Raw genomic sequence first — 26,547 nt, 5'->3', positions numbered from 1 at the left:
GGCCATCAGATCATCTCATCCCAGTGTCTATACTGGGACTTGACCTACTTTTGCTAGGCTATGTAGGATGTGGGGGGGGGGGGGGGGGCGGGGGGGTTGAGATTGTCTTAGTGCTCAGATGCTGGGAATGCACAGATTTCATCAGAAATCTTACTAGCGCTTGTTGGCAGGTGCTATAGGGCACAACCTTCTAGAACTCTTAAGAAAAAGCTATGAACATTGGAGAGGAGTCATGGAGAATGACACCAAACCTTTCCTCTTTGTGGTGGTAGTTACGGGAGAAAAGATTGAATAAAGCGAGGCCAGGATAAGGTCTTGTGAAAATTAAACTGGCACATCCTCATGGACTCTGCACCCCCACGTGCAGAATAATGGGTGCATGAGGACAGATGGAAGTAAGGAGCAGAGGCAGAAAATCACAGAGCAAATTCAAGAACTTTTGTGGTCTGGTACAGCAGGAACGATTTGCCCAGAGGGCAGAGGCGTGTTCCAAGAACATAGCAAATGAACAGTAGATCATTGTCGTGTCCAGAAAGACAGACCTATCCACATCATCCACTGATGTTTGTGAGTACATACTCTACGGAAAAGAAATGATACTGAAAGTATTTCCTACGATTAAGAATTGCGTAGAACAGGGGCACCTGGGTGGCTCAGTCGGTTAAGCATCCGACTTCGGCTCAGGTCACAACCTCGCAGTTCATGAATTCCAGCCCCGCGGCAGGCTCTGTGCAGACAGCTCAGAGCCCGGAGCCTGCTTCGGATTCTGTGTCTCGCTCTCTCTCCCTGCTCCTCCCCCGCTCACGCTCTGTCTCTCTTTCTCTCAAAAATAAATAAACATGAAAAAAAAATTTTTTTAATAAATTAATTTTAAAAAATTGAGTACAACAAACCCAATCTTTAGCAATTAAGGAAACACACCCAGCCCTGAGAAAAGCTGCCAAGAAGGCAATGTCTTCTCTTGGCAACTGCCTGTCTTTCTCTAAGTATTTCCCACCCGTCTGTCTCCCCACGAGGTGCTCTGGAGGTTGGTGCCTTCCCCATAGCGCTTTCTTGCTAACCAAAAAATCACCACGCTCCCCAGGGTTACCACTTTTTCTCCTCCTCTTCTAGCTAATGAACTAAAACCCACTTCTACTTAGTGTAACATTACTACTTTGGGGGGAATGCCTCATAAAAAAGAACTGAAGAAAAGATATTCCCACACATTACAACTTCCAACCGTGGCAGGAGTTTAATTAAATTCCCACTACGGCAAGAACTAATTAACCTTAATGCCAGTGTAGCAGGATTCTCGCACAGAGGGTCAAGACACCCAGGCTTTTCTTTCCAGGATGCAACTTTATTCATGCCGGGTAAGCTCAGTTGGGTTGGTACCCAAGGAACTGAGCCCCGAACCCCATGTGGAGCAGTTTTTTAAATGTATTTTCTTCTTCTTTGTCTCCCATATATGGTAACCCACACAAACATGCCGTCTGATTAAGTGGTCTCAGGTTACAAGGTCAAGAGGGATGTTGTTACCTGCGCGCATAGCCAGGTTTGTTTGTTTTTTGTTTGTTTGTTTTTTCTTTCCTTAAGGAGGGGACCCTACCACACTGGGTATTAGAAAGTCAATTCGCTACACCTACATGTAACATCAGTGCAGAAAGGCTCATGGCTTTGAGCCTTATTTTACTTCCTGCCTCTTTAGCCAGTAGCTATTATTACTTAGTAGAAAAAAACGAAAAAAAGAATGAAAAGAAAAAGAAAAAAAAAAAAAAAGCCTGAGACTCCATCCTGTTATTTACATCAACAAAAAAAGCTTTGTTGGCGCTTTCTTTAGAACATTGTAAAATGTCTCCAACTTTCCCAGAAAAATACATGAGATTCCTGTGCCAACTTTTCAAAACTGAAAAGGGTTTAACAACAAAAATCCCTCAAACCATCATCAAGATGCTGTTTAAGGTCATTAATAAAATGTTCTTTTCTCTGCCTTACGTTTCTGAAATTGACATAAATACTTGTATTTTTTTTTTTCTTCTCATTTACCAAGCTAAATTTTCAAAGGGTGCCACCTTTTGGTACTATTTTGAAATATCCACAGACTCCCCATTGCAAAATGCTTCTAGAAGCTTACTGTTCAGCGGCCCTGCACTAATAGAGAAATATTTGCTTTCTATTTCCAGCCACCTGGGTGGCATCATATGTCTCCGTCTTCCGAGAATCTGACCCAAACTTCTTGGCAAGCACTGGCTGGAGATGCATTCCAACGGATGAGGATTGCAAAAATGTTATGCCTGCAGATTTGAAGGCAGCTTTTAAGCATCAACATACGTTTCACAAATGCACTTAGACTCTGGGCCGGGGACAGCTTGCCGCCCTGTATTGTTCTTTACTGCTAAAGGAACCAGAAGAGTCATGTGCTTTCTAGCCTCTCATACATATTCAAAATGGCATCAACCCTGAAATCTGAAGCTAACGCCAACCCCAAATCCTATCATTCTACTCATTTATTTGAGTCACTAAATAATTTATCATGTCAACTTTTAAAGTCCTGCCTTACTCTTCTGAGTGCGATGTATAACGTTACGCAAATCCTTATCCGTGTCAGTTGGAATCAGGACAGAAGAGTTTTGCCAAAGTAACTCTCCTGACGATAATAACAAAGTTATGAAACTTGGAGGGGTGGGGGTGATATTCAAAGGCGGTGGACAACAATTAAAGCATACAAAAACTGCATAGGATGTGACCCTTAAAAAAAGGGACGAACATTAGACAAGCTCCACTATCTAGCCAGCTCTTCCCCCTCAGGGAAATTTCCAATACTTTCCAATTCTAGGAACAGAGCCTGAGCAGAAAGTCACGGTCATATTGAATGTAGGGGACAGAATTCAGAATCCATGGCTGTGAGAGTGACTGAAAATTAACCCTGGAGAGGAAGGAACTCACCCAAAGGGTGAGCCCCAAATTCTACACACAAATAGTCCTGAAATAGGGGGTGGGTACCTTAACTGCTGTGTATAGACGGACACTCCAAGAAATCTAGTGGGGAACAGCAGAAGTCGACTAAATTCCTCATGGATTTCAGCAGCCACGCCCTCTCTGCCAAGTCTGACGAGGCAGAGGGGCTTGTGAACACCTCTGTTAGCGAACGAGGGAACTCACAGACAAGTCGTCTGAAAATACCCAAACTAAAGCACAGGAAGAGAAGAAGAAAGGAAACGTGGAAAAGAGCACAAGAAGCAAGTGTAGGGTAGTCAAATGGCTTGACATACATAGGATTGGAATTCCCAGAAGGCAAGGAGGGACCAAAGAGGACAGCAGCACTATTTGAACAAAGACAAACAGAGATTTCTCCCAAAGTGACTAAAGTGTTAAGCTACAGAGTCAAGATCCTCCGCGAGGCCAAAGCGGCACACGTACCACGAAAACACGTCGAGGTCGTGACGGACATTTCAATCAAGGTCCGTCTTTTATTACCGCAAACGCAACCGTTCCGAACGTTCGCCTCACGCACACGTTTCTACACAAATGAGAGCACTTGGCTTGTGGGAACAAAATACTATGGTTGATAAATGGTGCTGGGAAAATGGTCTGGAGCCAGAGTTTCATTTCAAACGTTCTCGAGAAAGTAAAAACCGACCCCCCACCTGGTATTTTTCAGGATAAAAACCCCCGCATTCATTACAAAGCTAGACGCACACACAAAACCCCCACAAATGATGAGTCTATTAGAAGAGAGAACGTTGGGGGGCGCCTAGGTGGCTCAGTGGGTTAAGCGTCTGACTCCCATATCGGCTCAGGTCATGATCTCATGGTTTGTGAGTCTGAGCCCCGTATCGGGCTCTCTGTTGACGGCACAGAGCCTGTTTAGGATTCTCTCTCTCTCTCTCTCTCTCTCTCTCTTTCTTTCCCTCAGAACAGCCTAACAGCTCCCAAAACCTAAGACAAAATCATCACCTAATCAATATTTGTCCAACTGCTGACTTAATCATCCGGTAAGATACTTCCGGGCAGAGCAACCGAGATGCAAATGAATAAAATACTTAACTTGCTTTAGAAAATGAATTGCTCTCCCTGCCTCGGCGCCTGCTTTACAAACCACTAGAATGTAGTGTCGGGAGGAAGACTTCCTCTGCCCCGTGGTCCTTTGAGCTGGACGTAGAATCAAACTGACGTGAGACAGACTAACAGAGAGAGTCCGATGTAATAGGCCTGCCTGCGGGGAATCCGCACAGGCTGGAAATTCCAAAGGCAATGAGGCAACGTGAAGCTTCTATGAGCTCAGGAGAAGGGCAGGGCCTGAGGATACAAAGGAGAGGAAGGCCATTAGCAGGAAGGGGAAAGGAGATGTCTGAAAACCAGCGTTGCCCTATTTCGCTGGTAAGTTTCCTAAGTAAAGGGGAGTCTCTGTTAACAGCTCTCTTCCTGGCACAGGCTCTCCTTTCCAATGCAGATTTCGGCAGTTGAGGAGGAGGCAGAGAGCTTCTCCTGCACCTGCTGGGTTTCGATTACTTTTAGTTTCAAAGTATGGCCAAGTGGCCCATGTTGGGGCAGCCTGCCCTTGGCGCCCTTCAGGAAATTTGTCAGAATATAGGTGGCAAAAGTCCGAAATCACACCAGAAAAAATCCTGTGACATTTTACGTCGGCAAAAGTCAGGTCCTCGAGCTCCAATACCCGCTGCAGCTCTTCCCAGTTGAGTAAATGGCGATAACGATAATACCTATTTACGGTATTTCGTTAACGTTAAACAGATTAACGAAGACATTTTTAGGATGGTGCTTGACACATGGTTGTTCTCAATAGATACTAGGTTGGGATTATCATGATAAGAGCAAAAAATCAAATACAACAAGACAAGGGAAGATAAAGGAGTATGGGCACTAGGTGTTCCTGGGACTCTGTTGGTCACACATTCTTTCTGTAAAGGATCAGATCATAAATATTCTAGGCTTTGCAGGCCACATGAGGTCTCAGTTCCACCTTCTTTCTTTTTTGCTACAGCCTTTTAAAAATATAAAAATCATTCTTAGCTCACGGGCCATACAAAAACCGGCCAGATTTGGCACGGGCCAAGACGGCGTCTTCATTGTACTATTTACCAGGAGAAAGTTAATCCCTGTAATAACCACACCGGTTAAGATCGGTTTGTGACAAGGGGCGCGTGGGTGGCTCAGTTGGTTAGGCGTCCAACTTCAGCTCAGGTCGTGATCTTACGGTTCAGGTTCATGAGTTCGAGCCCTGCATGGGAGTTTCTGCTGTCAGAGCAGAACCCCCTTTGGGTCCTCTGTCTCTCTCTCTCTCTCTTTCTCTCTCTCTCTCTGCCCCTCCCCAGCACTTTCTGTCTCTCTCCCTCTCTCTCTCTTCCCCTCAAAAATAAATACACATAAGAAAAATTAGTTTGTGACAACCTAACACTTGGATTCCTCATCATTTTATTATTTTCCCTTTGTGTTTGCATCTGTAGCATGAAAATAACTTGTCCTGATGGAAAAACAAAGTCCCTCAAACAATGTTTTGCATAATGAAAACAAGAGGCATAATAGTTAGGGTTTGGGAGAGTTGGGGTCTTTTTGTTTTGTTTTATTAACTTTTCAGCCAATTATCTTCACAAAAGGTCATCATTTCCTCTACCTTGTTTTCCAGCTTCTTCCCAGGTCCATTCTCCTACTTTAGGATTGATCAGCTTCTACTTTATTCTACCATCTTCTTTCTAACTTGCTCACATTTATTTTCTCTACCCTTAAGGGATTAAACAGACTTCCAAGTTGCTTGGTGGTTAAGAATAATGGATTTTTCCTGTAAACAATATGGAAAGGGAGAGAGTAGGTGGGCGTTCTGGAAACAAACGTGAGCTTGGCGCCTCCAAGGGCTTTCTATGCCCAAACCTCACAGCAAGAACATCTGGTGCTCTGTGCAGCTGTAGAAAGAGCTGTTTTTAAAAATAAACAAAGCTCTACTATTTAAAGGGGAAACTGTGGTTTTTGTTATTTCAAAGTTACAAATGTTCCCCCTTCTGTCCGCCTTTAGCGCTGAGCTCTCTTCCGGCCACCGAGCATATCCAAGAAAAAGTTCTCAATTTAAATAGTAAAATAATACAGAATAAAATTCTTCACCCGTGGAAGCCTGAATTATGTAAGCCGTGGGAAAGAATACAGGAACATTCCAGGGGTTGTGATGGCCTGTACTAAATGGAATGTCCCACAGTGGAGGTGAAGGTTGTGGTTCTGTTCTGTTTGGATGGCCTGGGCCACTTCTTGCAAACATGGGCCAGGTTCCTGGTGGTTAATCTCTAGTTCTGAAGGCTTCAAATGATTCACCGTGCAGTGAGTCATGCTTCTACAATGGCTTGCTTGCAAAGCCCTGAAACTTCTCAAACAGCCCAATGCTGGCCACTGGGTCTGTGACCCTGACCCAAATCCACCCAAAGACCAGTGACTTAGAATGGCCTTGTTCATGTTTCTGCTTTCTCTTGCTTTTTCCATTCGGATTTTTTTTTTCTTTTTTGTTTTTTGGATGTCAAGGAGCATTTTTACTTCCAAAACTTTTCCAAGCCCATTGTTGGGGGTCTTCCTTTTTTAGCTAAACTCTATAGACTTTCAACATTAGGATCTCATTTATGAGCCAGATGACCTATCGGGTGGAGCCCCAGGCTCTGGCTTTCTGGTCAATCTGAATGATTTGGAGGGGGCGCCTGGATGACTCAGTTGGTTAAATATCTGACTCTTGGTTTTGGCTCAGGTCATGATCTCACAGCCCTGCGTCTGGCTCTGTGCTGACAGCATAGAGCCTGCTTGGGATTCCCTCTCTCTCTCCTCTTCCCCTACTCTCTCTCTCTCTCTCTCTCAATAAATAAACATTTTTAAAAATCTGAGTTTTGGTCAGATTTTGGTCAACTCTGGTTTCTGAGAGAAAGGAGAGAGAGAGAGCAGAGAATATGGCTGAAATTTTGACTTTTATTCAAGCTTTATCAAGAGTTCATCCAAAGGATAAAATTGTCCCGCAGTCTATGGAACCACCAAATAAGAGGGAAGTACAGACACAATCTTCCAGACCTGCTCTTCACAAATGAAAGCCTTCTGTTCGCGATGCTTGTGAAAACAACAATACAAAATTAGATATATCCTTTTATTGATGACCACTCAGCAAATGGGAAAAGCGTTTTCCTTGCTCCTTATTCTTGCTTGGATTCCGAGTGTTCCAATTGGCATATATGTAAGTTTCAAGTAGATGAGGCACTGGACGTTTTCTTGAGTGTTTTCCTCTCTGCCGTGACCCCTTACTTCATCTGCTTTTCCGCTTTCCCTCCTTCTGACTTTGTGAGAAAAAATATGAACAATGTTTATAAATTCTAAACCCCTCTGCGTCGCCGGGCTCCCTATTTGTTTTCTCACTCGCTTGGCCCCCCATTGCATGGCAATCCCTAATCCTCTTCTTCCTGATATTGGTCTATTTCCACCCCCCAGCCCCCAGGCTCACATTACCCAATCATCTGCCACAAATCTTGGAGCGATATTAGCATATTTGTTTTGAAATGAGGGAGACGAGATGGAAAAAAGTCAGAAGCCGTTGGCTTTCCTTTCGCTTCACCAAACATTAAGTATTACTGCTCCATGCCTCATCTGAATCTCAAAAATGTTAATCACAAATGACGAATGATGTGCCCTACCTATCACAGGAAGACTAGCTCAAGAAACTTGCCAGCAACCCACAAACGAGTCCACTTTCTTTGTATCTTGCCACGAGGCTCTCTACTTCAAGCTGAGAAGTTAGTATTGAGGACACAATTCTAGCCTGAACATTTCAGGTAAGTGTGAGGTCTGGTATTAGCTGCTGATTTCATGCATCTGTTGATACCTTTGCTGTCTTTGGAGATAAATAGCCAAAAAGTATTTCTTCTCGTTTCTTCATTATCCACTTTGCAGCGTAGGGTCCAGTGGCCCACATGCAGTGTTATTACATAAGCTGATATCTCTTTTGAGCCATAGGATTCCCAGGAAAATAGGACTTAAAGTTTTAAAACTGGAAGGCACACCGACTCAATCCACAGGGAATGTCCCCACCTGTACCAAATTGTAGTTAACCGTGTCCGATGTAGTAGCCCCATTTCCCGTCTGAATCCCTGTCAAATGTATTCCCGTCTTTGAACATGGTCTCTGCCAGTCATTTATCCTTTCCGTTCATAAGCTTTAAAATCTTTAAACCCAAATGCAAGACTGAACTAGGATTTTCCCTGGCTGTTGGCATGGACCTTTGTTCTTGGTGGGGGCTTGTCATTAGCCATAGTCCTTCACAGATGACGGACTTGCCTTGCTTTTTTGGGTTAAGTTCCTGTGGCCATGAAGCCTCGGTCTCCTCATGTGGAATAAATGGTTGATAAGAGCCCCCGTCTCGTTATCGAATTGCAATGACTAAGTGAGGAAATGAGCAGAAAGCCTATTACAAACACATACTGGCATCCTCAGAAGAACTCGGTAAATGTTAGAGAAAGCACCACCATCATCATCACCCCACATTTGAAACAACAATTCGTGACCATTCGTGGACACTTAAAAGCTTTTACTACAGAAACATCATTACTGTTGACATACCATCATCATAGACATGACTGCTTGCAGACTGCCTCCACTATATCTCTTCATTGTCAGCTACTTGTAATTTGCCTTGATTTAATTTAATAAATCTAGTTCAGTTAAGTAGAGGGAAATAGAAGAAACAGAAGGGAGGCAGGCATTTCAAGCTGTACATAATAAAGTGGGCAAACTGTAAATCTTAGTTAGCCCTAACCTTAGTTAGCTTTAGTAGCTCTAAAGCAGCAAACTGTAGCACAGAATGTAAAAGTCTAAATCGTAAAGAGAAATGAGAAAAACCTGACCCCCTCTGATTTGTATGTTAAAAAACTAACAGGAATGGGGATTAAAGGTCTAATGTGATCAGTGAAGATTTGCTTCATGTCAACTACAGTATCGGTCTGTGTCTACATTTTTATCTCTGTATCTTATTTCTATTTCTTGTTAATTTTTAACGTGTACTTATTTTCGAGAGAGACAGAGACAGAGACCGAGCGTGAGTGGGGGTGGGGCAGAGAGAGGGAGACACAGAATCCAAAGCAGGGTCCAGGCTCTGAGCTGGCAGCACAGAGCCCGACGTGGGGCTTGAACCCAGGAACCGCGAGATGATGACCTGAGCCAAAGTCGGATGCTTAACCGACTGAGCCACCCGGGTGCCCTGAGTATCCTGTTTCTAAAAGAATGTGTTCCTTTCTCAGAACATGGTTGTTTCTTAAGTCACCTTGCTTTTTGGGGCGGAGGGTGGTGGTGAATGTACGTTTTAGTCCAAATTGCTATTGTGTTCGTACTCAGTTGGAGAACAGAACTATTATTCCTGCTGCTCTAAATGGCAAGCAGTGGAGCGACCAGCATTCGCGCGTTTGCATGTCACGACCCAGTAACTTGAATAAAGATCATGAATATGTATTTCATGGCAGGGAGGTTCTTAAAGCTATAATTCTGTGTTTTCCACCAGGAATTCAAAAGGGTAATCAGAATAAATTCCACTCAGATGTTTACTCTGCTTAAGCTACTTGCAAAGAGCAAATAAGTGAGCGAGATAAATAGAGTGGAAACAATGTTCTCATGCCACAGGGACAAGTTCATCTGAGAGGGATGGGGCTTCCTTTCGCCCTGTGTGAAAAAACAATCTCTGGCTCTTCGTTCTATTGTCCCCTTTCCACCCAGTGTTTAAAGCCATTGCATTCACAGGATGGTCACATGACTCTGGCCCTTGGCATCTTGGATTCTGTCCTACGGTGGTATGTTTCAGTCCCTTCTGCGCTGCTGGGAACTGGCACATGATGGTACACAAACACAGCATGAGCTTTATTCGTGCCAAGAGAACAAGCCGTCCCTTCTCTAAGAAGGTTACATCCTGAGAGCTGGCCTTTGGTCAAAGATGGGCGCTCTTCACCAGACGGGAGCCCAACTCCTGAGGGGTGAACCAACATGCCATTCCAGACCCTTGACACTGGCCATGACAATTCATGCTTGTTTCACAAGAAACACAGCAACTCTGAGCTCCAAATAACCCCTGAACCCAGTCAAACGATCTGTCTGTGTGGGACCTTTTTGCCTGAACCCAGGGTCAAGGCGGCCTCACGTTTTAATTGCTCTCCAGTGGTGATTGTTTCATTGGGAGAGATTGGGGAAACTTGTCACAAGCATTGATGCTAATTAAAATTTTGGACACTGAATATTTTTTTTTAATTTTTTTTTAATGTTTATTTATTTTTGAGAGAGTCAGAGACAGAATGCGAGTGGGTTAGGGGCAGAGAGAAAGGGAGACACAGAATCCAAAGCAGGCTCCAGGCTCTGAGCCATCAGCACAGAGCCTGACGTGGGGCTCGAACCCACGAGCTGTGAGATCATGACCTGAGCCGAAGTCAGGGGCTCAACTGACTGAGCCAACCAAGTGCCCCTGGACCCTTAATATTAATCAAATCTAAGAGTAGAGAGATGGTTCAAAGAGTGAGGACCTCCCCCACCCCAATTCCAGCAATGAAAGCGTTACAAAGCCTGACTTTTCATTAAAGGTTAAAAAAAAAAAAAAAAAAAAAAACTAGCTTATCCATTGCTGAGCAGAAATAAAAATTCTTGCTGAGGGGCACCTGGGTGGTTCAGTCGGTTAAGTGTCCGACTTTAGCTCGGGTCATGATCTCGCTGTTCATGAGTTCAAGCCCCGTGTTGGGCTCTGTGCTGACAGCTCAGAGCCTGGAGCCTGCTTCCGATTCTGTCTCCCTCACTGTCTCTCTCTCTCTCGCTCTCTCTCTCTCTCTCTAGAAAATAAATAAACATTAAAAAAAATATTTTTAATTCTTGACGATACTCATTTTAGTCTCTGAATCTCCTTTATGAAAAGGGTGGGATTTTTAGCATTTTTCTGGGTCTGGTATGTCTCATATTTTTTTTTAATGTTTATTTACTTTTGAGAGAGAGGGAGACAGTGAGTGAGTGGAGGAGGGGCAGAGAGAGAAGGCGATGCAGAATCCGAAGCAGGCTCCAGGCTCTGAGCTGTCAGCTCAGAGCCTGACACTGGGCTCGAACACACAGACCGCAAGATCGTTACCTGAGCCGAAGTTGGACGCTTAACCGACTGAGACATCGAGACGCCCCTGGTTTGTCTCATATTTTGAGAAGCCGATGGCATACAGGACAAAAAAAGAGAAAGAGGGAGAGAGAACACCCCCTGGAAAAAAATCCTGCTGTCTTCCCTGAAATTGGGCCATGAACTGACACTGTCATTGTGTCATCCATCTTCAGTCCCAGGACTCAATGTGACAAGGTCCCTGCAAGCCAAATGCCATTAACCAAATGCTATCACCACCCAAATCTCCATCTGCCTAAAAGATGTCTCCATCCTGGAAAATGGTCCCCTTCACTGGAACATAATCTGAAGCCTCATGGGTCTGTAGAGACGCTCTCCATAGAAAAGCCAGCACGATAATTTAAGAGTCCCTTGGGGTTTGTTAGAATGAGGTTCTGGCCCCGAACAGTTGGCTTCCAAATCACAGTTCCGGTTACACATACTCATAACTGGAATCGAGTAGCCAGTCTCCTGATCTGGAAATTGCATAATTGCAGAGACTTTACTAGGTCTTATCCCAACACAGAAGTTCAAGAGTACATTCTAGGATATTCCCATGCAAAAGAATGAAACTAGGCCCCTTCTTCACGCCATATACAAAAATGAACCCAAAATGGATCAAAAACCAAAGACAAGACCTAAAGCTATAAAATGAGGTGTCTTTGGTATAGATCTTAGCAACTTTGGATCAGCCAATCATTTCTTAGATACTATGCAAAAAAGTGTGAGGAAAAACTAATAATTTGGACTTCAAAATGTAAAACTTTTGTGTGTCAAAAGACACTATCAAGAAAGTAAAAAGAGGGACGCCTGGGTGGCTCAGTCAGTTAAGTGTCCGACTTCAGCTCAGGTCATAATCTCACAGTTCATGGGTTCGAGCCTGACATCAGGTTCTGTGCTGACGGCTCAGAGCCTGGACCCTGCTTCGGATTCTGTGTCTCCCTCTCTCTCTCTGCCCCTCTCCCACTCGTGCTCTGTCTCTCTCTCTCTCTCAAAAATAAATCAACGCTAGAAAAATTATATTAAAATAAAGTAAAAAGATAACTCACAGAAAGGGAGAAAATTCTTGCAAATCAAACATGACAAGTCTAGTATCCAAAGTATATATTTAAAAAATCTTGCAACCCAACATAAAAAGATAAAATGCCCAAGTTTAAAATAAGGCAAAGATTTGAAGAGACATTTCTCTGAACAAGATCTACGAATAGCCAACAGACGCGTAAAAAGATGCTCAACGTTATTAGGCATTAGTGACGTGCAAGTCAAAACCAGAATGAGATAGCACCTTACACCCAGTAGGATGTCTACAGCTAAAAAGGCAAAGAAACAAACAAACAGAAGGTAACAGGTGCTGGTGACAATGTGGAGATATCCGAAGCCTCATACATTCCCGTTCGGCATGCAAAAGTTCTCGGCACTGTAAAAAACAGTTTGGCATATCCCCAAAATGTCAAACACAGAGTTACCACATGACCTAGCAAATCTGCCTCAAATGGAACATTAAGTACAAGGTTATACCGACACCTGTATGGCTGCTGGCTGAGGAGCAGGAAGAGCCGGTTTCCACCAGTGTGTGCTCAAAAAGAATACCTTTCTTATCGGCTGATGGGTAAAATTGAGCTCTGATCCTGGAGGAGTTAGGGAGTGAGTCTGTGACCCTGGGTCTATGGTGCAACAGGCAGGGAAAAGGACCTGGGAAGTAGAGATCCCCCCAAAGTAGACTGAGTCTCAAAATCATGGTACTGGAGTAGTCTGTAAGACAGGAAAAAGGACTACTAGCCCCTGCTGGGAGAATCCCTTAAGGGAGAAGCAGGGTAGAATCATAGAGTTCCCCATAGCAAAGATGATGCAGATTGCAATGGTAAGTCCCTTTTTCCTTTGGCATGACTCTGGGCCAGATGCTTTAGTTAAAACATCATGAGTGTTGGATAGAGTGAGATCTCCAGGGTTTGGGGCTTGGGCGGTTATGGCACCTAGCGCCATACCTTCTCCGAGAGGACCAAAGCCCAATGTCTGGAATGGAAGGAACACTTCTCTCAGCATAGCTGGCTTTCCCTTGACTATATTGGCCACAGCATAATGGATAGAGCCCTCGTGGCTCAAAGACAACTCTACGGGATGTGCTTGGAGTATCTGAGACACCGAAAGACTTTGGAGTCTGGTCAGGTCTTACACCGACCTTTATGAATTATTGCAAGAGAATTCTGAGGCCTCACCTGATACTTGCACCTCAAACTGAAATTACAGAAAGGAAAGACTTTTTTCCACTCTTTCGTATTTGCTGAGGGTTGTGCAAAGAGCGTATGTCTACAAATGAAGCAGACCGTCTAGAAGGCAGAGACCACTAGAGGCAGATCTGTCCAACGTTATTCCACACATGCATTTCCCAAGGTGATAAATGGGGTGGTCTGTGACCAAAGGATTCTAAAGTCAAGATTGGACAAGATTGGGTTAAACGAAGTTATGTTGGTTTCTCTCTGTACGTTATAAATCTCCCATCTGTACGTTATAAATCTCCCAGAAGGGCTCGTCATGGACAAGTCTTTTGTGAGGCATCTAATTAGAGAAAGTTCCATGGAACACATTGGTAGGAAACCTTACAAAGTAAAAAGGAATTTCACTGACTTTAAAAGACTTCTAGCAGAAAAGAAAAATACACTATTATCTCTGGTATCAATTTCTCTTAAGTTCCTTACTTTGTAGAGTCCTTCCAGCCTAAAATGGGCAAGCTACTCTAGGCAATTGATAACCTTCAATCGAGATAAAATTTTCCCTGGTGTAATTAAATCCCTTTAAGGCATGCTTTATTGTTCTTATTCCATCAGTAGAAATGAATTAAAACACGTCAGCACCTTCGTATATTGGAAACAGCCCCTAGAGCCCATTCCGCCCATACGATTTTTCCAGCAAATAAGTAAGAAACAAACGCGTGGAATTTTTGTGTCTAACTAATGCAGTAGAAACCCAGCTCAGTCACTGCACACTGCAGTAACAGTAATAGGTTTAGACTGTACACATGTAAGTGATGTAAGTCAATGGAACAATGGAAGGACCACCAGGATTAAACGAGGAAAATAGTGCAACTCGAGGAGGTGAAAGGAATTTGCTGAGCTTATAAATAGTACTTCGGTTTTTTGTCTTTTTTCTTTACATATAATTTATTGTCAAATTGGCCAACATGCAGTGTCTACAGTGTGCTCTTGGTTTTAGGGGTAGATTCCCGTGGTTCATCGCTTCCCTACAACACCCAGTGCCCATCCCAGCAAGTGCCCTCCTCAAATCCATCACCCCTTTTCCCCTCTCCGTCACCCCCCATCAGCCCTCAGTTTGTTCTCTGTGTTTAAGAGTCCCTTATGGTTTGCCTCCGTCCCTCTCTGTTCGTCACTATTTCTTTTTTTGCCCCTTCCCCTCCCACCACGGTCTTCTGTTAAGTTGCTCAAGATCCACAGATGAGTGAAAACATGGGATAGCTGTCTTTCTCTGACTGACTTTATAAATAGTACTTTGAACTAAAATACACTGTCTGAGCACCTAGTAGGGTCTTAAAAAAGAAAGAATGAATGAACAGCTGAATAGAGTAAGGAAAAAAATACCCTGGGAGTTTTGTATTCCCTGCAAAGCAATCACATGACTTTTTCAAAAAGCGTATGCAATGGAGTCAGACACAAAGCGTATGCAGTGGGCGTGGCATTGTTTTTAGCAGAATACTTTTATGTGTATTCTCTCATTGGTTTTGCACAACAATCCCGTGAAGGAGGAAGAGAGGGTTTAATTACTCCCATGTGGCAGATGCATTATTTTGCCAGTTAAACAGCTGGGTGGTGCCAGGAACGGAGCAAGGCTTTAAGGGTGGAACAGAATGGCCCCGGCCTCTGCCCTCACAGAAGACAGACTAACGGGGAAGGCAGATATCCCATGAATGAACAATGGAGAGTCTCAGAAGGTTGCAGCGGATGCGAAGAGACCTACAAATAAGGAAACAGAATCCAGAGGGGATTAAATGGTTTACACAGGGTCAAATGGTAGCTGGTTTGGCTTTAGACATATCATCAGAGCCCATATCCTCCCACTCTGGACAGAACACGGTGCGGACCAAGGAAAGCAATCACACCCACTGTGTCCTAGCCCGGTCACGCCATTTTAGGCATTTTTAAAAAAAGAAACATTGACAAAGGAGGAGCTTACCGAGAAAACCAGCAGGGTAATAAGAGGGTACAAGTTATCTCTTTTAAGGAAAAGTTAGAAAACTGGGTCTGTTTCGCTTAAAAAAAAAATTGTTAAGAACGAGTACTAGGATAGGCTCATAACACGCAAACATTTGCAGGGTTATCATGTGGACGAAGGGGCAGACGTGAGATTGAGAAGCTGAAGATCAGTCCCAGTGCCCTGTAAGGCAGATGTGCCCATCAAGGTTCAAATAAAAATGCTTAGGTGGCAGGGTGAGACGACAGGATCCCTAAGGGGCCACCCACGTGCACTTTGGGAGCATGAGAACGTTGTAGTTCAGTGTATGAACTCGGGGTTCATCAGACGGTTCAAAGCAAGCTCCCTGCCGTGACCGCCATCACTTACTAGCTGTGTTCCCTTGGACAAGTTACCTAATCTTCCTGATCTCAGTTTCCTTACCTGTGAACGGGAAATAATGGAACGTGTCTCAGGTGGTGGTTGTAGCATTTAGTAAGGTAAGGGATATAAGCCTATTTCTTTCAGTGCCTGGCCTTGGGTAAATACCAATTAAATAAGTGACTATCCATTTAATGAATGGATTGTGAACGAATAAAGTACTCAAGAAACAGCATTAGGAGTGTTAGCTGGCCATAGTCCAACTAAAACAACCTGACCTGCGGGTCCGACGATGAACTGACAGATGTGTGAATGTACCATCGACCCCAGTGAGCTTTGCAAATAGACAGTGTTTCCACTATCTACTTACGAGATCAATTCCTGTGCTGGATAAAACTTGGACCGAATGTTCTCAAAACTCCTCCCCAGTTCTTAAATACCATGAGAGTAAGAACCATGAAGTGGTCTCATTGTACAAGTCAGGAAGTGTCCATTCCTCTGGGGCAGCAGGAAAGGTCATGGAACTGGAATCGTGAAGCAGTTTCTTTCTAGAAAAGGAATGAAAAGTCCTTCCCCCACTCCCTACACCAGTCTGTTATTTACGACAACATAAGAGCATTTTGTTTTTTTGTACCTTTCTCTAAAAGAACTTGGGAAACTGTCTCTTCAATACCCAGAATGTTCATACGAGATTTCTTTTTGCCTGTTCCCCCTGCCCACCCCCACCCCCCCACTCGGGACTCCCAAAGAAATACACCCAGGGACAGCAAGAATCTTCACTGTATGAATTATGGTCTTTTACGATATTTGGTTTTTTTCCAGCTCTGCTTTGCATCTTCGACCTCCCTGTGAAAAACAGAAACTCCTTGTTTCTAGTGAGATGTGGAGATAGGTTTCCAGATGGTGCCATCTCCTGGTCAAACATAGAAACCAACATTGCCCGTTCCTTCCCACAGTTCCCACAGCACGAAGCCTACTCCATGAGGGAAGTCAGACAGGAAATGCTTATCTCCCTAGAATTTAATTCTGGCCTCTTGGGTGATGACAGCTTGAACTGCATTCCAATTAAGCCATGGGACAGTTTCAAAAGTTCAGTGCTTATTTATTTGCAAGTACACGTTCCTACTGAAAAATAATTACCCATTAAATTCAGAGGTAGGTTCAACCTCTGGAAAGGGAAATTGAATGGGGACTCTTCTAAAATGCTCTCGGCTGCCAACGTCATCAGATGTATAAGCCATTTGTTTTTGGCTTATCCACTCAAAACCACTGTTGCGTCCCTGAGAAGGAGAGATCCAGGGATCCGGGATCCAGAATCTGAAATTCCCCATCTATTTACAGGCATACCTTGTTTTATTACACTTCTGTTTATTGCGCTTTGGCAGATAGGGCATTTTTTACAAATTGCAAGTTTGTGGCAACCCTACGTTGTCTACGTTTATTGGTGACATGTCTCCAATAGCGTCTGCTGACTTCATGTCTCTGTGTCATATTTTGGTAATTCTCGCAACATCTCAAATGTTTCATCATCATAATATGCGTTATGGTGATCTGTAATCAGTGATTACAGCTGACTGAAAGCTCAGATAGTTAGCATTTTTTGGCAATAAAGTATTTTTTCACGAAAACACGCGCATCGGGGGGCACCTAGGTGCCTCAGTTGGATATGTCCAACTCTTGATTTCGGCTCAGGTCATGATCGCACGGTTCGTGGGATCGAGCCCCATGTTGGGCTCTGTGCTAACAGTGTGGAGCCTGCTTGGGATTCTCTCTCTCCCTCTCTCTGCCCCTCCCCTGGTTGCATGCATGCTCTCTCTCTCTCAAAATAAATAAACTATAAATAAATAAATAAATAAAGCATTGGTTTTTTAAGACATAATGCTATTTACACTTAATAGGCTACAGTATAGTGTAAACATAACTTTCATGCACGGGGAAACAAAAATACTCATTTGACTCACTTTATTGTGATCTCTGTTATGACTGAAGGTTGACCCAGGACACATGCAGAAGAGCCATTCTAGAGAAAATCCGTCATTTACCACCACAGCCTTTGGGTCCAAACCCCTATGTAAAACCCTTCGTACATAGGAACCACCAGGACTCCATTTGTGCCGCTGCCCCGAGCCCAAAAGTCAGAAGATCGAATGACCTCTTTGGACTCACATCTTAATTCAAGCCAATGTGCGTGGAGAGAAGGCAAGGAAAAATGAACCCGGGTGAAAGGGTCCCCAAAATAACAAAGTTTCTTCCTGAAGTTGAAAAAAATCTAGATTAAATCATCCGTTCCGGCCTTCCCAGGGTGGCACTGAGGCGAGAGAAGGCAGGTTTAGCCAGGAGGGAGACATCTCTGTGTCCACCAGGTTTCTCGAGCTTCCTGGAAGACTGAATCCTTGAGGAGTCGAGCCCAGGACTTTGCATCCTGAGACACTATATGAGGGGCTCCCGGATCGGAGCCCCTCCAAACCAGCCCTGGGATGCCCCCAGAACTCCCTGTGCGGTGCGCATCTTGATGGAGCGAAGGAAAGAAGGATGCTTGAACATGCTTCATTCTTTCCTGGGACCAGCAGCTTTCACCAGAACAAAAGTCACAGCATGTTTGGAATCTGAAATAGGTTGGACTTGGAAGGCACACTTACAGCTGATGCTGGAAAGTGGTATCTTTCGAACGGCTGGAACATCACGATCCGTCAGGCTGTTCTGGCACCCAGAGCTGATGTGAAGCACACGCTTCCAAACATGGCTGAGATTTGGGGGGGGGGGGGGGGGGGACAAATATTTCAGAAAATAGCAGCATGAATGAATTTTTCTCCATGAAACATATCACTGTGGATGCTTTCAAAAGGAGCATACTTAAGGGGTGCCTGGTGGCTCAGTCGGTTAAGCGTCCGACTTCGGCTCAGGTCATGATCTCACAGCTCGTGAGTTCGAGCCCCGCGTCGGGCTCTGTGCTGACAGCTCGGAGCCTGGAGCCTGCTTCGGATTCTGTGTCTCCCTCTGTCTCTGCCCCTCCCCTGCTCATGCTCTGTCTCTGTCTCTGTCTCAAAAATAAACTAACATTTTTTTAAAGAGGAGCATAATATGCAAACATGTTTATACACATCAAAATTATACTGATCAAAATTCGTTTAACATCAAAATTTTCAGACTTTATGGGCCAAGAGATACTTATGTTAAGGAACATCTAACAAGATGTCAAGGAACCAGGGCCCTAAAGAACACACCATAAGAAATTTGGCTCATAAAACAAAGCAGGTATGTCAGAGTTTGGTTGTGGATGATGATGATTTCCCAGAACCAGGAGGGACGGGCCTCAATAAAGGGACCACCACGCAGTTGCCATGGGACAATGAAAACAGCTCTATGGTCGGAGAGCAGAAAGGAGAGACTCAACCAATGGGTCGGTGAGTTGCTGAAGACCCATCTCTATTATTCCACTAAGCTCTGCCTGTAAAACTCCCTGGGTTCCAGGAAATGACAGCACAGCTTGTAGCTATGACAACAACACAATCCGCGTCCCTGTCAACAATTTAGGATGTGATTCCACCAAGTGGTATGTGCAGGGCTGATTCTAACGTGAGTGTTGGAACATTCTGGCTCCACTAAAGCCCCTACAATTCTTGCACTAGAGATCGCTCTTCCAAAAAGGATTGGATCTCGATTTCTTCTGCATAAAATGAGAAGACACGGGTTGGGATGGCTCACAAAGTCCCCTCCAGCCTTAAGAGTTCTTAACGCGAGGGAACAGTGAAAAAGAGATCTGTTATGGTGTCCTCTTTGCTGCCTTTCTGAGAAATTTAAATTTGTATGGAAACCTTTGTATGTTTGCCGTACTAGACCTAAGTACTTTTTATTTCTGAGTTCCCAGCATAGGGTATTGGGTTTCCTGGTTGGGTGGGGGAGGGAGAAGGACATTCCACCATCATTGTCTGGGGATTTGCAAATGGGTTTCCCTGTCTGAACCTGCTGAGGGTTAAGCAAATCTCCCTGGAGAAATGCAATTTGCTTTGCCTCTCGAGCACTACATCATAAAGTGGCCACTTTCCCCTTTCCACTTGACCTTCGTCTCCCACAGAGACTTCCTGTGGCTTTGGTTCCCTGGATTTTGCTACTTTAAACAAAAACAAAAACGAAAAACAAACAACAAAAGGGATTAAACACCGTGCCCTGAATACCCACTCTGGGTTTCTTAAACATTCGCAATTGCACTAAACGCCAATGACTGCCATCATTTAGTTCTTTCCCACTCTACTCCGGGAAGATCTGCGTGGATGCAGTCAAATGTGTATCAATGGTCACACTGACCCAAAGATTGGGTGATTTCTGATCACAAACTGCTACTACCATGCAGCCAGACAAAATAAGAAATTTAAGTGGGCAGGGAGGAGGGGGTGAGTCCCGTTCCCACCCACCCCCACCCCCATCTCCAGGTACCTGTGTAATTATAAATATTCTAGAGGGTCAATGCGTTCATCTCACTGATGATGCCTTTGCTGGTGTTTTTCTTCGTGTAGCTGTGATTAAGGTGAAGAACAAAGCCTCAGAGGAGTTAAACATCTGTCATTTGCAGGGCGTGGAGGCTCTGTTTGCTTTTCTCTTTAGGATCCTGAAATCGAACAAACAAACAAACAGAACAAGCCCAGGATCCAGAAGCTGAGGGGATGCCCTGGGACAAGATTGCCCCAGGTAAACTTGTCACATCATCCCCCTAGGATGTGGACTCTCCAGGGGTTCCAGAGGTACTCTGTCTCACCTAACTTGGCACAAAGTATGGGGATCCGAAGTATGGGGATCGCCAGTGTTCCTTTGCAACAAGGTATTCATTCTCCCCAAGATTTAAAATCTAACCTTCTGTTGGCATATGGAGTATGGGGCAGGCACCCTGCGGAACGGAAGAGAACTCTGGCCCAGGGAACTTTGTCGTCGTTGCTTGGCCTTATGAGAATTTGAGTTCCCAGCTCTCTCTCTCTCATCTTCTTCCTACGGCGTGTCTATCATTTCTCATCCTCCCCGTGTTCATTCTGTCCCATTCTTCTTTAATGGGCAAGCCTCAACTCCAGCCGAGGAAGATAAAGGAACCAATTCTGACAATAATCAAGTGTATCATCAACGATTTCTCCCTTCCAGGGGGCATTTGCGGTCACGCCTGGACCCAGAAGTTTTTCTCAATCTCCTTGGCTGTAACTACTTTGCCTTTTTGATGCGTTTGAAATAGTATAGACATCGTAGGCAAGGAGAAATGTTGCCCTCTCCAGGGCGTGTGAATCTCAGGGTCTTCTAGGCTATCCTTCATAAGCATATTCCTTTCTTATGGATTGTTCATTCTTGTCTTTGACTTTGAAGCTAATGCAGCCGGTACAGTCTTGTTGACTAGAACGACTTCTGCACACATTTATTGCTCAAGTGGAAAAGGAGAGACTTTTTTCAGTTCATTTATTTACTTTTGAGAGACAGAGAGAGCAAGTGAGCATGAGAGGAGCAAAGAGAGAGAGAGAGAGAGAGAGAGAGAGAGGCAGAGAGAGAATCCCAAGCTGGCTCCTTGCTGTCAGTACAGAGCCCGATACAGGGCTCGAACTCGCGAACTGTGAGACGACGACCCCAGTCGAAACCAAGGGTCAGACGTTTAACTGACTGAACCACCCAGGTGCCCCAAGGAGAGACATTCTTAAACTCCCTTTCTTTCTGCAAAATAAAATGCTGATCGACACAGTTTCCTAAATCAGGTGGGCCTGAGAATGTTTGGGGCCCCTTGGTATTGTGGGGGAGGCAAGGGAATCTCAATCTCCATTATTAAGCTTGCTCTCTTAACCCTCCTGCCTTTTTTTTTTTTTTTTTTTTTTTTTTTTAAGCAGGGAGTTTTTAGTTCTGTTAACAGAAACAGAAGGACATCTGGTCACATATCAGTCTCAAGACTCCTCTGTCAATTGGTAATTAATGGGCTTTTCCAAACAGAAGGTTTTCCTTCACCTGCCTGGTTTCTTCTTCAGCTGTCGACCTTTTCAAGCTGGGGCTCTGTCACTCACTACCTGTCTTCTGCTACACATATGACAGATAGCCCCTCTCTTCGGGTTCTGACCTCAGCTTCTGGAGGCCGGGGTACTTTTCATTCTGTCTTCCCATCAGATGGGAGCCTCTTCATCATGTCCGGTTCTTCCTTACTCCTTCCTTACCTGCAGCAAATACCTGCAAAGCCTACAGGAAGAAAATCAATGAGCTGATGAATGGGGATGCTTAGGAAGGCGTTTCGGAAATCACGTCCTGGTTCACGGGCTCCCCGGGCAGGGCTCGGTGGGCAGGGCAATGTCAGCGGGAAGAGGAAAGGCACACAAGGCGGGCATTTTCCACACACAGCCCACAAACACCCAGGGACAGGGGCAGCTTCGAGCTTCCAAAGACAGGGAAGGTCGGGAGACCCCGTGGATGTTCCTGAAGGCAGTTCTGCATGGCAATGCCACACGGTCATTCCCTTTCTGACTCAGGCAGTGTTTTCACGGCGGAAACAGCCAGGGAGAAGCCAGAGAATTGGAAAAGGGAGGATGGTTTTCTCTCTGAAAGACAACGGTGCTAATGTAAGTTTCGAACAGAGAATCAAATGGCAAAACCTGACAAATACAGAAGAGCCAAGAATAGCCCTAAGAAAAGGATTTGAGCGCAAGGCTGTGTGCAATCCCCAGTCTGGAAACAGGGGAAGAGAGAGACGTATGTGTTCATCCCTGAGTCTCTGATGGTCAGTCTGGGTCCTCTGCCCAGGCAGGACGGGGGTGGTGCTAATAATTGTAACCAAAGATACACTATTGTTTTTGCAAGTTTTATTCTTTCTTTAAAACACAGAAAGTAGGGGCTTCTGGGTGACTTAGTCTGTTGAACATCCGACTTCATCTCAGGTCATGATTCTCACAGTCTGGGGGTTCAAGCCCCGTGCCAATCTGCCTGCTGTCAGCATGGAGCCCACTTCAGATCTGCCCCTCCCCACTCCCCCCCCCCTCGAAAATAAGTAAACATAAAAAACCTGCACCAAGCAAGTGTTAATAACTACATTTGTTATATTTATCCTTTATATTTTCATAAACTCAATGGCTTATTCTTTAGTTGTCATAAACGAATGTTTGTGTCCTCCTGAATATCATGTGTGACATCCCATTGCCTGATATGATGGGAGTAGGGGGTGGGCCCTTGGGAGGTATTTAGATCATGAGGGCGAGGCCCTTGCATGGGGCACCTGGGTGGCTCAGTCAGTTTCGTGTCCGACTTCGGCTCGGGTCATGATCTCACGGTTTGTGGGTTCGAGCCCCGCGTCGGGCTCTGTGCTGACAGCTTGGAGCCTGGAGCCTGCTTCGGATTCTGTGTCTCCCTCTCTCTCTAAAATAAATAAACATAAAAAAGAAAAAGAGGAAAGAAGCCCAGAGAGCTCCCTCGCCCCTTCTGCCATGTGAGGCCACACAGCAAGAAGACAGCCATCTGTGAACACAGAAGAGGACCCTGGCCGGGCACCGAGTCTGCTGGCGCCTTGATCTTTGAGTTCCCGGCCTCCAGAACCCTGAGAAATCAATCTCTGCGGTGTATAAGCCTCCCAGTCTGTGGTCGTCTGTTGTAGGAATCTGAACAGACTAAGAGCATCGTATCTTAGTGGCAGTCACCCAAGGGAAGCTGTAGAGGCCCTACAGACCTACCCCAAGCCCTGTGTAGCTGGTAGCACCGACCCACATTACTAGTGGTAACCATGAGCACGCTCGTTCTAAACTGGCACCCCGGTCGGTCTTTAATATAGGAAAGCATTGCTTCCTGGAACGGAAATTCCCACCACATCCGCGGAACGCATGTGTCTTAGTAACGACGTGAATACAGGTGTCACTACGGGCAGTTCGGAAAGGCTTCCTGCAACTTCGTGGGCTAGTCATGCACCCTCAACCCTATCACGCGACCGCTAAACCCCATAGTCACAGAAACCTAAGAGAAAAGAGAATTTTTAAATGCCAGGCCACCCAAATCCTCATCAATGCTACCAGCCTACACGAGTGGAAGCAGATAATGGTTTAGGACACGCTGTGCTACCTCGCTTTTTAATTCGCCAGGGCTGCCGTGGTGAAGGATCACCCACCGGGTGGCTCGACCGACCAAAATGTAACTCGCTCACGATTCTGGCGGCCGGAAGTCTGGGATCAAGGTGTAGGCAGAGGCGGTTAATTCCGAAGCCTCTCTCCTTGGCTTCCTTGACGTCTTCTTCTTCCCTGTCCTCACACAGCCTTCCCCCTGCATCCGTCTGTGTCCTCAACCCCTCTTCTTACAAGGACACCAGTCATTGAGTTGGGACCCACCATAATGACCTCGTTGCAAGCTAACCACCTCTTGAAAGGCCTTGTCAGCTGCAGTCACACTCTGCTGTATCCGGAGGGGGGGGGGGGGGGTCAGGATTTCAACATAAGAATTTGGGGGGACACGATTCGGGGAGGAGGTTAGAAACTAGCAGGTGACTCTACTAATTATTTCTACTTCTATTTCTAATTAGATCTAATGATGATCCGTAGAAAGGTTGTAACTTCCGCCTTCTCTCTTAGCTGATCCTGTGGGACTTTCCGGGCCTGGCCAGAGAGCCCCAACTAGGATCCAATGTCTTCTTTTTCTCTCTCCAGTAAGAACCAACCGTGGGACTCCTGTTCGTGTCCTGTCCCCCTCCTCTGCGCTGCCTGAGGGTCTCCAAAGGAGGGATTCTCAGTGTTCAGGGCTGCAAATGCCTCATTTAAAGCATCATAGGAGGTAAAAACCCATCAAAACTGTAGACTCCTTTCTTTCTTTCTTTCTTTCTTTCTTTCTTTCTTTCTTTCTTTTTTTTAACAGTTGATGAGGTTTGGAGTGACGGGGGTTCTGGAGCCAAGGCCGAGAAAGAATTCTTGAGACGTCTTGGGCGCAAAAAAAGGTGATTTTCTTAAAGCACGGGGACGGGACCCGGGCCAAGAAGAGCTTTCCCAAGACCCGGAGGAGAGACTGGTTATATACTTGGCACTTGGGGGCTGGGGGAGATAAATCCCTGAGGAAGTTTCTTAAAGAGATTTCCATATGTGAAGAGCTAACAGATCCCTGGAGGCTTAGCTATTGTCAAGCTAAGGTTGTTTTTCCCTCTAGGGAAGCATTAGCATTAAGACCTCAGGAAGCGCCTAGAGAAACGTTAGTTACACTCCGTATTTGCCAATGGGCTGCAGGTTATAAGGAAATGTTACCTGCCATTTCCTTCTTGCCTTGGTTCCCCACATCACTGAGGAGGAGAGGGTGATATCAGGGGCTCCGGGGAACTGAGTCTACAGGTTTCTGGAAATTAGGCTGTTGAGAAGATTGCCCTTTTCTTGTAATTTACTAAGGTATTCGTAAACTGATGGAGTCTAGCATGACTGAATCTCTATCAGTTAACTGTTTTTCCCCTTCTCTTTGTTCCTGGGCAGCTAGGAGTGCCTGGGGAATGTCACTTAACCAACCCACTGTCATGGGGGGCGGGGGTGAGGTGGGGGGGGGTGGGATGTTGCTAGCTTGGGCTTTGTCCTCAGCTTGTCTCACCCTCCCTCATCAGAGTCAAATGGGAGAGTTCCCCGGGGTAACCAGTTCACTCGGTGGGATTGATGAGGGAGCATGCGACAGGCTGATGTGTATGTCCCCGGGTGGGACATGTGTGATATTCCTTGGACACTCCCGGCTACCCAAAAAAACAAGAAAGCACAACAAAACCACTGGCTAAACAGAGAAGATTGCCCACCGGTTTACCAGATAAAGGCAATCCCATCAATGGCCTGAAGTCCAGGAACTGCCAACGGTAACGCTAACGCTTTGCCAGAGGGAAAAACAACCTTAGCCTGACAACAGCTGGGGCTCCAGTAGCCTGTGAGTCCTCCTTAGCAGATGAAAATCCCAGTGGAAACTCCCCCTGGACTTTACCTCCCCCGAGTCCCAAATATATAACCTGTGTCTCCACAGGGTCCAGGCAGCTCTTCCTGCCCATGAGTCCTGTCCCCGTGTTCTACTAAAATCACCTTTTTGCACCAAAGACATCTTCAAGAATTCTCTCCTGGCCGCCAGCTCTGAGCCCCATGAACCCCGCCGTCACCGCAAAACCTCATCAATGATCTCACAGTTCGTGGGTTCGAGCCCCACGTCGGGTTCTGCACTGACAGCGTGGAGCCTGCTTGGGATTCTCTTTCTCTCTCTCTCTCTCTGCCCCTCCTCTGCTCACATGCTCTGTCTCTCTCTTTCTCAAAATAAATGAATGTAAAAAAAAAAAAGAATCTAATGCCATGTTACAAGGAATAACTAGAAATGGCAATGTACCTAAAGCGACCTGAGTGTTGCTGACTTCGTATGACAATGAAACAAGTGAAGAGTAATTCATACTGTTAATGTTAAAAAATACATTTTCCCGTCTTGCTAATGTTGCCATAGGGGCCAAGGGCAGGCTGCTCCAAGATGGGCCGCTTTGGCATAAAGATTATTTCAAGTTAAAAGTAAACAAAACCCATTGTGACACTGTATGCTAACTCATTTGGATGTAAATTAGAAAAATTAAATTAAAAAAAAAAGTAAACAAAACCCAGCAGGTGCAGGAAAAGCTCTCTGCTTCCCCCTCAACTGCCGAAATCTGCATTGGAAAGGAGAGCCTGTACCCGGAGGAGAACTGTTAACTGAGTCTCCCCTTTACCTAATGATTAATGAAGTTTTGGGGTGATGGGGGGGGGGGGTCCGGAGCTGACGGCCAAGAAAGAGTTCTTGAAGACGCCTTTGGTGCCAAAGGGTGATTTTATCAAAGCACGGGGACAGGACCCGTGGGCAGAAAGAGCTGCGCTGGGGTCGTGACGGGTAACTCACTACACGCCCTCAGGTTGGGA

The 26,547-nt window shown here is 45.3% G+C and overlaps 1 long non-coding RNA gene across 1 annotated transcript; it reads left to right on the top strand.

The window, feature by feature from the left end:
• The first annotated feature begins 7,539 nt into the window (after positions 1-7,539).
• Positions 7,540-25,923, top strand: LOC132687406 (uncharacterized). The gene is made up of 3 exons (XR_009614088.3): positions 7,540-7,787; positions 24,313-24,436; positions 25,643-25,923. It is a non-coding gene; the product is annotated as an uncharacterized LOC132687406 (long non-coding RNA).
• Positions 25,924-26,547: the final 624 nt, after the last annotated feature.

This window comes from Panthera onca, chromosome E1 (genome assembly GCF_046562875.1).
Source record: "Panthera onca isolate mPanOnc1 chromosome E1, mPanOnc1 haplotype 2, whole genome shotgun sequence".
NCBI classification, from domain to species: domain Eukaryota; kingdom Metazoa; phylum Chordata; class Mammalia; order Carnivora; family Felidae; genus Panthera; species Panthera onca.
The sequence above is the reverse complement of the archived record's forward strand: the minus strand, read 5'-3'. Positions and strand labels throughout refer to the sequence as shown.